The sequence below is a fragment of the Rhyacophila brunnea genome, unplaced genomic scaffold (genome assembly GCF_057557595.1).
Source record: "Rhyacophila brunnea isolate RB1 unplaced genomic scaffold, BYU_Rbru_1.0 scaffold_13, whole genome shotgun sequence".
NCBI classification, from domain to species: Eukaryota; Metazoa; Arthropoda; class Insecta; order Trichoptera; family Rhyacophilidae; genus Rhyacophila; species Rhyacophila brunnea.
In genome coordinates this window covers 27,929,648-27,941,832 of record NW_028232785.1, presented here as the reverse complement: position 1 = coordinate 27,941,832, position 12,185 = coordinate 27,929,648, and the positions used below count along the sequence as shown (strand labels likewise).

At 34.3% G+C, this 12,185-nt stretch overlaps 1 long non-coding RNA gene across 1 annotated transcript; it reads left to right on the top strand.

Annotated features, from left to right (window-relative positions):
- The first annotated feature begins 2,330 nt into the window (after nt 1-2,330).
- Nucleotides 2,331-11,122, top strand: LOC147077146 (uncharacterized). Its single transcript, XR_015069775.1, has 4 exons — nt 2,331-2,550; nt 6,921-7,073; nt 7,472-7,618; nt 9,484-11,122. It is a non-coding gene; the product is annotated as an uncharacterized LOC147077146 (long non-coding RNA).
- The last annotated feature ends 1,063 nt before the right edge of the window (nt 11,123-12,185 follow it).

Here is a 12,185-nt window from a genome sequence, read left to right as displayed (position 1 = left end):
TGATACACCCCCATTTGCTTCATGCCATACGTACCTACAATGACACTTCTTTATTATTTAATTCATATATGATGAAGTTATGAACTAGGAGTTTTTGCTTGTAATACATGGCAGACAACACTTTGGAGATCCATTGTCAATACCAGTTTATCAGAACTTGCACTCTCTTTTGAAGCATTTTTTGCAGCAATATAAGAGTGTTTTTTCGAAGAGTTTTAACCGAAGGTTCCAACAATCAACTTGTTATATAATATCTGAAGACACGGATACATTTTTCATTGACGACCTTAGAAGCATCATCTTTTATGTTTATAATATAAAGTTGTTCACCTGAACGGAATGTTCGATTTAAAATATGAGTAAGTCCGTTGTCAGGGGGTAGCAATGTAATATAGTTTAGAAATTCAAAGGTATCTGCATTTGAATTTGTGAATTCATTTAATTTTCTATGAACATCTACGGGAGTTAAAATAATATCTCCAACATCGCTCTTATCCGATGATGTAGGAGCTTCATTAAAAATCTAAAGGAGCTTCGTATCAGAGCCAGAAGCTGTAAAATTATCTAAAGATCCCCTAGATTCTTGATACTTTTTGTGTAGTGCTAATTCAAGAATATTTTTCCTCGATATGACATCTCTAAAAAACAATGCTATGAAAATTACATGTCAAAAAAACATTTAAAATGACAATGAACAGATAAAACGTTTCACTTTTGATTATTGTAAACATAGGTAAGTAATATTTAAATATTGGCTATTGAGGTAGTGGTTGTTAATATACTTCCTGAATTCGGATAAAACCTTAATGTAGATTATAGCGGCTCTAATGTTTTTAAATATATTGAAATTAAATAATGGCAAAATATGTTTTCAATCATGTTGATGTTACAATAACTCTACACCTAACAGCGTAAATAATAAAAATTATCTCAACCTTACCCACTAAATTTCAAACACGTCTTTTAATTCTTGAATACACTTATATAATTTTATTATAGTAAGTAGAAGAAATAATATAATTCTTACCATGCAAATAAAACAATGGATAATTACTGTCAAGTGACTGACAAAAGTATTAACTTGACTCATTAAAATGTGTGAGAGTCATATCAATGTTTGTTTGAATTGCACATAACTGTTATTTCATTTAGTAATATCTGCCATGTGATCAATATCATAAAGGTGATCTTAAGTTAATTACTGCTATGTACACTAACGAGCAGATATTACCATCACTGAATTCAACACCGACATAATATGACAGCTTTTGTTTTTATTTATTTAGAATATTTTGGTAATTCCAATCACTTAGCATGTAGTATAGATGGATGGAGAAAAAAATAACCTATCCAACGATGTAAATAACTCAAAACTGACAAAATGTGCACATAGCAGGTATTGCAGAATCAACGACAATAATATACAAAAATATCGATATCAATAACTCAATATGATATAACTTTCAAGCAAACTATTATTCTCATTTTCACAAAAGCGATGATAGACTTTTAATTTTAGATCAATTATTTAAAATGAACTTGTTACTTCTACGAAACAACAAAAACAATTACTATTCATCATCAGCCTGAATGTATCGACTGCTGGATGAAGGCCTCTCCAAGCTGATTCCACTTCTCTCGGTCCTGTGCGTTGCAGATATTGAGATACTTACAAACACAATATGTCAATTAATCAATTATTATAATCGGCTTAATTTTATTGACAAACGCACTATTGAATAATATGTTTAAATGACTTGCAACATTTTGCTGACTTTCGTTGAAATGAATACCTATCTATTATAAATTATTGAGGTCAGTTATTTCGTTATAACAAAAAACCAATGACATTATTAATGAACAACGCACTCAATACAGTAGCTAGCAAGTGAATTCGCGCATAGTGACATTCGCACATGTATAGGTAGACGTTACGCAATTTCCAATAGGTATGCGATTTTATCACGCATCGGGAATTTATAGCAATATCACCTTTAATGTAAAGGTGTTAGAACAGTATTTCTATTGTCAATGTTCATTTGAGCGAACCCGTTCGAACCGAACCATAATTCGGCAGACCGACAAAAAGCATCGGGAATTTATAGCAATATCACCTTTATTGATTGTAATGGCGCTAGAACAGATTATACCATTCGACAGACCCGGCAAAAAAGTGTCATTTTTTTCTAGTTGCTTCGTCCATATTAATGTCATTGCAAAAAACGTATACATTTTAAACAGCTGGTGTCAACACATTTATGTTTATACTATAATAAATTATTTATGATTGGACCGCGTGATAAAAAGATGGCAGCACTGTACGCAGACCCATAGACTAAAATAATTTTCATCACGCAATCGACAGGTGACACGTTTGACTCATTTCTGCTATAAATACGCAAAATGGACGAGAAACGCGAACCTCGTGAATTGGAAACTGGTGCAGAAGGCCAACATTGGTTAGATGTGTCGATAGTTCATTCCAAAAACCCGACTACAGCCGTTTATATAAAGCAAGAAATTATCGACGACGCCAGTTACACTTTTGAGGTTAGTTTTTCAATACATTTTTAATGTTTGTAGTGGTATATATTCACAAATTAAGTCATTATGATTTGTTTATAGTGCCGCATATGACCGCATGACCATTTACCATGTTTTTTAGCGGAAACAATTTATCCCATGTATACAATTATATTAAAAACCTTTGTCTATCGCGAGATGTTTTTCGGTGCAGCGCATCTATTCTATACATAAGACTGTTTTCGGTCTTTACGGCAGCTAACTAGGGTACAAAAGTATCTAAATTTTAACAATTATTATAACAATAATTACAATAAGGTTAGCCGTCTGAACTGTCAAAACTGTCTATCTCACACAGCCAAGAGAGGTGCTGTTAAAACATAGCACTTATTGTAACAATTACAACTAATTTATTGTGAAGCCGCGTTGACACGGTCCAAGTACGATCCAAGTAGACTTGGATAGGAATAATTAGTATGAAGATGTCTCATCCAAGTGACAGCTTCATACTATTTATTCCTATCCAAGTGACAGCTCCATAATATTTATTCCTATCCAAGTTAACTTGGATGAATAGGACGCGGTCCAAGTAGCTTGGATGGGAATAATTAGTATGAAGATGTCGCATACGAGTGCACTTAGATAGGAATAAATAGTATGAAGCTGTCACTTGGATGAGACATCTTCATACTAAGTATTCCTATCCAAGTCTACTTGGATCGTACTTGGACCGTGTCAACGCGGCTTAACAAATCCTTGGATCCGTTCGTACCCTAGATAGCTGCCGAAACCAGTCTGTGTATAGAAAACATGGGCAGTAATTATCAATTTAAAGTTGATATGTCCATACATGTGGTTACATCATTATCACACACCAAGGTTAGGTTAGGTTTGGGTTAGGTTAAAAGAATGAAAGTTTTAAAAGGCCATGCGGTCATCTGCGTCCAGTGACGTCCCGTGTGGGTAGGCAGAGTGATCATCGCTTGGGGGCGGCAGTTCTTCGTAGGGCGGCAAATTGAGGAGAATCATTAGGTATAGTTATTAAGAAATAGATAGGTACATAAACTTAGTAATAACGGAATTATCTTTAGATTAAAAAAATCACCCCACTGGTTTGAAACAAAATGTATTAATTAACATAAAAAGTTTAACAAGGTTTAAAGGTCGGGTTTGCCATGTCTAGTTTACTTTCGCTCCTTGATGATCAGCAATGACCAATGACATTAATATGGACGAAGCATCTGGAAAAAAAAATGACACTCACTTTTTTGTCGGGTCTGCCGAATGGCATAATCTGTTCTAACGTCATTATAATAAAGGCGATATTGCTATAAATTCTCGAAGCTTCTTGTCGGGTCTGCCGAATGGTTCGGTTCGAACGGGCTCGCTCAAACGAACATTGATACTAGAAACACTGTTCTAACGCCATTACAATAAAGGTGATCATCAGCCTGAAACTATCCACAGCTGGATGAAGGCCTCTTCAAGCTGCTTCCACTTCTCTCGGTACTGTGAATTGCGCTGCCACGTACTTCCGCAGAACTTTATCATTTCATCAATCCAGCGGCCTCTAGGTCTACTTTGCGGACCTTTTGTACCTATAAGATACCACTGGATGACTAAATTTGTCCAACGATTGACTCTTCTTCGAGCTATGTGTCCAGCCCATCTCCATTTGAGTCTTTTAATGAACTCTATTACATCGCAAACCTTTGTCTGCTTCCTTATCCACTAATTCCTCTTTTAGTCCTTTCGCTTTATGCCTAGCATGCACCTATCCATATCACATTGTGTTTTTAAGTTTCTAGATCTCTCTTTTACTTAGGGTCCATAAAAATATTATATATATAATATAATATGTTATATATATATAATATTATTATATCATCATCAGCCGGGGTCAAGCCACTGCTGGATAAAGGCCTCCTCAAGCTTCCTCCAACTCTCTCGATCCTGTGTCGTTCGCTGCCACGTATTTCCGCCGAACTTTACCAGTTTGTCAATCCAGCGGCTTTTAGGGCGATCCTGTGGCCGTTTTGTGCCCCTTGGGTACCACTGTATGACGGCATTTGTCCAGCGGTCGTCCTTTCGGCGAGCAATATGACCTGTCCATCTCCATTTCAGCTGTTTGGCAACGTCTATTACATCGCGTACTCCTGTCTGCTTCCTAACCTATTCTATTCTCTTACGGTCCTTTCGCGTGATGCCCAACATACACCTCTCCATGCCTCGCTGTGCGAATCTCTCGTGTTGAGGGTCTACGTCTCGCAGCCATACGTGAGCACGGGTAGCACACATTGGTCGAACACCCTACGCTTAAGACACAACGGTAGGTCACTTTTGAAGATACTATTCAGACGTCCGAAAGCACTCCATCCCAGCTTTGTTCTTCAAGCAATTTCATCGTGCATGTTTCCGTCTATGGACACCTGCTGTCCGAGACAGACGTAGCTGCTGACTTGCTCGAGTTGGGTACCATTAATACAGATAATCGCATTATTATATAAGATGCAAAAACCAAACTAAAAATCGCAAATGATCGAAAACGTTCGCAATTAGATGACGCAATTATTTAAAATGCAATACAATGAATTTTGTGGCGACCAGGTCTGATGGCCTGATGGGCCCAACAGCTGGTTGCCATCTAAACAAACAATGGTGATCATCAAAGTGGTATTCAACACTTCATTATAGTGATTTAAATATATGATGTGCTACAATTATGTATTGTTGATTGGCTCCATTCCGATGCGTTAGAAGCAGACTTGAGGATGGGTCTATTATTTGGGACCTGCATCAGTTGAACAACGGCCTTCTGTTGGAGAGGGTCAAGAATAATTTCTTGAAACTCTTTTACTTCGGCTGTATGGATATTATCCATGGCTCTATCCGACTTACTTTCTCTTAGGTATGCTTACATACTGTAGCCTAAATTTTAGAAGGGTTTTTATTTAATTGGATTATTTTTTTCTGATTTATACGCGGCGTAAATGGAAACTCTGCATTTCTTGGTGGTGATGGCTTGTGTATCTCTGATAATTATCTTAGAAATCGAGGGCAACCGTTGTTTTACTCCCAAGGTGCAGAACTAACATGCCATTAAGGTTCAAATAGACTATATGACGATCGAGCAAATACATAGGAAGAGCGATTTAGTCTCTATGATCATATCTATGCCATTCCGACATATTATACATACATATTGTATAATAGCTATGACATCGTATTTTCACTCTGTGAAACGGGTTTGTCGGCATTTATATGACCGATCGTCATAGAGTTAGTAATGCCAACTGAGAGGGCAATAACCGTTTTTAATCAAATCGCTTCGTATATTGATATTTTCATCTTATGTGAGGGTGAATTTAGCTGGCCGTTGTTTTATGAGTTTTTAAGATAGGGTTTATCAATCTAGTTCACTCTGTGTGCTTCCGTCGTGTACTTTTATTATTTTTATTTTAATATTGTATTATTTACTCACATTCCTGTATTTTTATTTGAAAATTGTTGACACATACTTTATGTCATTTCGTGAACGCTTTGATTTTACTATTTGTCATGTTTGTTATAGTATGTAAATTAAATAAAGTTGATTTTGAAAAATAATTCATCGTTGGGGCGGGGAACAATAATTGAACCGCCATGAAAATATACCACTTTATATGTGTGCTAAATCTATAATATTAAAATCAATATTTGTTTGTTTGTTGTTTGTCCGTATTTTATGCGCTGCCATACCGTTCATCCGATTGCGATAAAACTTTGTGAACTTATTGCTTGCACTTGCGCGTAGATTATATGCTATATCTTATATTATATGAAAATGAATGTCTGTCTGTCTGTCCTGTGCGTTCCTATACCATTCATCCGATTGCTATGAAACTTTTGTCAGTTGTTGTGCGCACACCAGCGAAGGTTTCTAAATTAGTAATATATAAAATATTAAGTTTGTTGTTTGTTTGTTCCATCCAATTTTGAATTTTGTACTAAATATTAATACTATTAACGCATTCGCTGCTGAGTAGATAATGACTTTTTAATTAGCACCTTTAAAATGCACGTTAATTACATCGATCGGCCGCCTGGTCATTACGCGCATGTGCGTATTCAGCGTCCAAAGTATTAATAACGTTTGCATATTTTGGATTCGATTTTAATTTAGTGTTCTTTTGTTTGACCTATACTCCTATTAGAATTATTTTCATATTGCCATATTGTATTACACAGATATTTTAATATTAAAAAAAAATTAAGTACCTCTTATTATTTTTTTAAATATCTAAGATAAATATAACCACGAAGCGACCCTGTGCGAAGCCGGGTACTTCAGCTAGTAATATATAAAATTATAATTACATATCGTACGTATTATAAATTATGCTTTTTTTTTGTTTTAGAACCCTCAAGCGAACCTTCCTGTTATAAAATCTGAGATTGGTTCCCGAGAAGTTGATTTCAAAAACGAATTTGTTAAAGACCCAATACATCGAATAAATTATGATGATCTACAACCCGGATGCTCATATTCGGAATACAGGCCAGTTGATCAGGTATTTACGCAATAAAATATAATGTTATAATTTTAACGCTGTCCCTACGATCATGTCGTCATCCACTGCCATATTTAGATTAATAAAGCCTTAGCATAACTTTTTGCACAAAACAACGAGTTGTCCACTTTTCAGCTGTCAAAATCAGATCCCAGATTGCTTGACATATTGATTCGCCCTTTCTCGTTTCAAATTGAATTATGAAGAATTCTTAAATCAAATATATTAACTAACAGTGTTATTTATAAATAATATACATTCCTGTTATTCATCAGTGATGTCAAAGTCAGACTAGTCATTCACACAAAAACCGGTGATAATATGGACTAATGATATGGGATAATGTGAACTGAAACTGGTTTTACTATGTTTACAAAGTGTAATAATGCTTCTTTCAGGACTTTATGGCGGACCTCTCTAATATGAAATCTGAGATAGATGATCAAAGAGCCGTCATCAAGCGTGAGAATATTGAGGATGTTTCAGAACCATTATATGATGAAGACCCTCAACCTAGCTGTTCGTATTCAGATTACAGGCCAATTGTAAGTAGATAAATAATGTGTAGGTAATGTCTTATATAGAAGGTTGGAATTTGCAAACATGAAATGGAGTGAGATTAGACTGATTCTATTTTCAAAACTATTTGTACCAAATTAATGTTGTAAGCCTCTACTACCTCTCTACCTACCATGCTTCTTTACAACATAAATTTAGGCGTTCCAGCTAACTTTTAAAACGGTTTGACAGGTCAAAACTGGCACAATGCGCATGCGTAGTAAAAACCGGAATAGTTTGAGATTTGATGTTAGGATTCATTGTTCCAGCAAACTTCAAAACATTCTCTGACATTTTCAACTATAAGTAATTACACATAATATGCTGTTAAAGTAAAATAAATAATAGGAAGAACATAATTTATTGAAGATAACTGTCAATATCTGTCATATGACTCACTGTCTGTGTCCGTATCGTCTTCATCAGAGGAATCTGCGGTGTGGATTATAATATCACTGGTCAATTCATCCGTCCTTATGTCATCTATATCTATAATATAAAAATCAATATTTGTTTGTTCGTATTTTATGCGCTGCCATACTGTTCATCCGATTGCAATAAAACTTGGTCAACTTATTGTTTGCACTTGCACGAAGAGTATAGGCTATATCTTATATATAAAAATGAATGTCTGTATGCCTGTCTGTCTGTCTGTCTTTCTGTCTTTCCCCTATGCGTTCCTATACTATTCATCCGATGAAATTTTTGGTAAGTGGTTGTATGCACACCCGTGTAGGTTTCTGAATTAGAAAAATCATCATCCTCTTCTTCTTCATTCTATTTTTTTTATTCGTATGGTTCCTATACCATTCATCCGATTGCGACGAAATTGTCGTCAGTTATTTTACGCACACCCGCAAAGGTTTCTAATTTAGAAAAACCATATTTTTTAATTATGTCTTCTTTTATTCGTATGGTACCATTCATCCAATTGCGATGAAATTTTCGTTAGTGGTTATGCCAACACCCGCGAAGGTTTCTGAATTAGTACAACCATCTTCTTCTTCTTCATCATTATATCTTCTTTTATTCGTAGGGTTCCTATACCATTCATCCGACTACGATGAAACCTTCATCAGTTGTTGTGGTAACACCCGCAAAGGTTGAATTAATAAATAAATCTGAATTAAAAAATCATCTTCTTCTTCTATTCGTATGCGTTCCTATACCATTTATCCGATTGCGATGAAATTTTGACCAGTTATTGTGCGCACGCCCGCGAAGGTTTTGTGCAATTGGTGATTAGGTTATAATTGCAGGCCGTACTAATAAGGGTTTTATGACAAGCGTCAATGGATGCAATTAAACAATACCAATACAAATGCGAAGTACTTTTGCCGTAAAACAATGACTCTGTAAAACGTTTTCCCTATACATGAGTTGAGCTTGGCGCCTCTTGATTTTCAAATGTTTATTAAATGTTAGATTTTCGTCTAAATATATATCTTATATTTGATTTTACTTACATATAGTTTCCTCTTGAAGAGAAAAAGTTTCGCAACCAGGATTTTCATACTCAGATTACAGTTTGATAGTACCTTTTTTATTATTAACTAAGGGAATCCAGTACAAATCGAATTTTCACCTATCTTGTTACCTCCTTGTGGAATGCTGTGTTGATTAAAATTAACCTTGTTAAATACTGAAATCAGTATCATGTATGTTAATTTAGGATTTTCGATCCGATCATTCAGATAAGCAATAAAATCAATGTGCGACACCTGTGGTAATGTCAAATTGTTACATTAAACTGAGGAGGAATGATTATTGGTTTTGCTTTTGTGTCGATTTTTTTTTTCGTTGTTAACGATTTGACTTAAATGTTTTCACTCATGTTTATTTCGATTTTTAGGAGCTGCCATTAACCTTGAAACACGACGAGGAAACGGAATCAAATGTTGAGATTCTGTCCGCTCTGCCGTACGATGAAATCGAAATCCGCGAACATGATATCAAAAATGAAATTGTCGAGGCAACTAAAGAAGTTTGTCTGGTGTTAAAACGAGCTTTATTTTATGAAAAGAATTTTGTTTGTCATGTGTGCTTCGATTTTTTCTCATCTGAAATAATTCTTATCAACCACACGAATGTGCATGAAGTTTCGTTAAATGATAACGATAAAAATAAATGTAAAATAAAGAAATCCGTTTTTAATGACAGCAACTGTAAAAAAACTAAATTTGGTAGTACAGGTAATATAAAGAAACATAAAACAGTTCATACTGGTAAAAAGCTTTTCACTTGTGATTCATGTGATTACAGATGTAATCGGTCCGTTCACTTAAAGACACATAAAATGGTTCATAGTGGCGCAAAACCTTACAAATGCGATTCTTGTGATTACAGAAGTAATCGGTCTGCTGAATTAAAAATACATAAAATGGTTCATAGTGGCGAAAAGCGTTACAAATGCGATTCTTGTGATTACAGAAATAATCGGTTAGCTGAATTAAAGAAACATAAAATGGTTCACAGTGGCGAAAAGCCTTTCAAATGTGATTCTTGTGATTTCAAGACTGTGACATCGTATAGGTTAAAAAAACATAAAATGGTTCATAGTGGCGAAAAGCATTTAAAATGCGATTATTGTGATTACGAATGTAACCAGTACCCTTACTTAAAGACTCATAAAATGGTTCATAGTAATGAAAAGCCATTCAAATGCGATTCATGTGACTACAGAAGTAAACGGTCTTCTGACTTAAAGACTCATAAAATAGTTCATAGTGGCGAAAAGCCCTACAAATGCGATTCTTGTGATTACAGAAGTAATTGGTTTGCTGAATTAAAGAAACATAAAATGATTCATTGTGGCGAAAAGCCTTTAAAATGTGATTTATGTGATTACAGATGTTATCGGTCTGCTGAATTAAAGAAACATAAAATAATTCATATTGGCGAAAAGCCATTCAAATGCGATTCATGTGATTACAGAAGTAATAGGTCTTCTGACTTAAGGACTCATAAAATGGTTCATAGTGGTGAAAAGCCATTCAAATGCGATTCATGTGATTACAGAAGTAATTGGTCTGCTGATTTAAAGAAACATAAAATAGTTCACAGTGGCGAAAAGCCTTTCAAATGTGATTCATGTGATTACAGAAATAATCGGTCTGCTCAATTAAAGAAACATAAAATATTTCACAGTGGCGAAAAGCCCTTCAAATGTAATTCTTGTGATTTCAAGACTGTGACATCTTATAGGTTAAAAATCCATAAAATGGTTCATAGTGGCGAAAACCCATTCAAATGCGATTCATGTGGTTATAAATGTAATTATTTTAGTCACTTAAAGATGCATAAATTTGTTCATAGTACTTAAAAGTCTTTCAAATGTGTTAATTTGATTATATATCTTTGACCTCTAAAAAATTAAAATAGTTCTTAGAGATTTGATTAGAAATGTTTAGTATTGAGTACTTCAAAGACTCATAAAAAAGTTCATAAAGTTAAGTTTTTAGGTTTAAATATCATAAAATCGTTCAAATATTTAAAAAAAAAAATGTGTCATTGGTACTTTATTATAGGTTTATTATTTTATTCATTGATAGCGGAGCAAGTGAATTTGTGTACACATATTTGAGGAACGCCTTCAAATGCGCTTAAAGGCCATTTTAATTAATGTACACTATCAAGTAAGTTGAATATAAATAGACTTGGCCATAGCCTGTACTCCCAAAAGTGCACCATATGAGAATGAAAATGCAGCTTTTATAGTAGATTGATTGATTTATTGTGTATATTTGAAATATTCGTATTAACGGTTAATATGAGACTGAACGTAACCGACTGCTATTCCTACAGAAACAGTCAAACATGCATACTAAATATTCACTAGACTAAAATCAGCTGTATTCTCTGCTTGGTCATTATACTTTTTTATAGTAGTCAAGCTACTTGCTTTTATATAAAAAAAAACATTATATATAATTATTTTTAAAATAAGTCTTATTCTTCTGCTTGTCTATTACTCTGACTGCAGACCATAAAATATCCTGATCAACACGTTTAAACAGAGAAATATCTGCCTAAATAAGCAACCTTTTTTTTGCGGACATGAATGAACCTGTTTTTTTTTTGCGTGACGTTTTGGCAACATAACTTATCTACTGTAAATTTACGAGCAGAACAAAAGTATTTTGCTTACGAATGATTTTGTTTAATTGATTTTTTGTAGATTTTTGTATTATGTTTACGTATGTACATTATCGTACTTATGTAAGTTTACTCTCTACAAGTGTGTTCTCTGTTCCTTGATTTACCACGTTTTTATTAGCTCGTATTCTTGTTTGTCCAAGATTTGTATTGGAAGATTGAAGATCGTTAACTAACTTCCCGACTAGCTAGACATTTTAAAAATTTTGAATATATCAGAACGCTATGACAATGCATTCTTTTAATACCGTAACCATTTTTAAGCAGAATTGAATTCATTTTCAGTTAATTCTGTTTTGTACCAAAAGTTATTATTATTGGTTGCTAAGGGGGTCCTAGCAACTAGATTATTATTATATACGTACGTTACTATGGAAATCAATATGAAATGTCAAAATG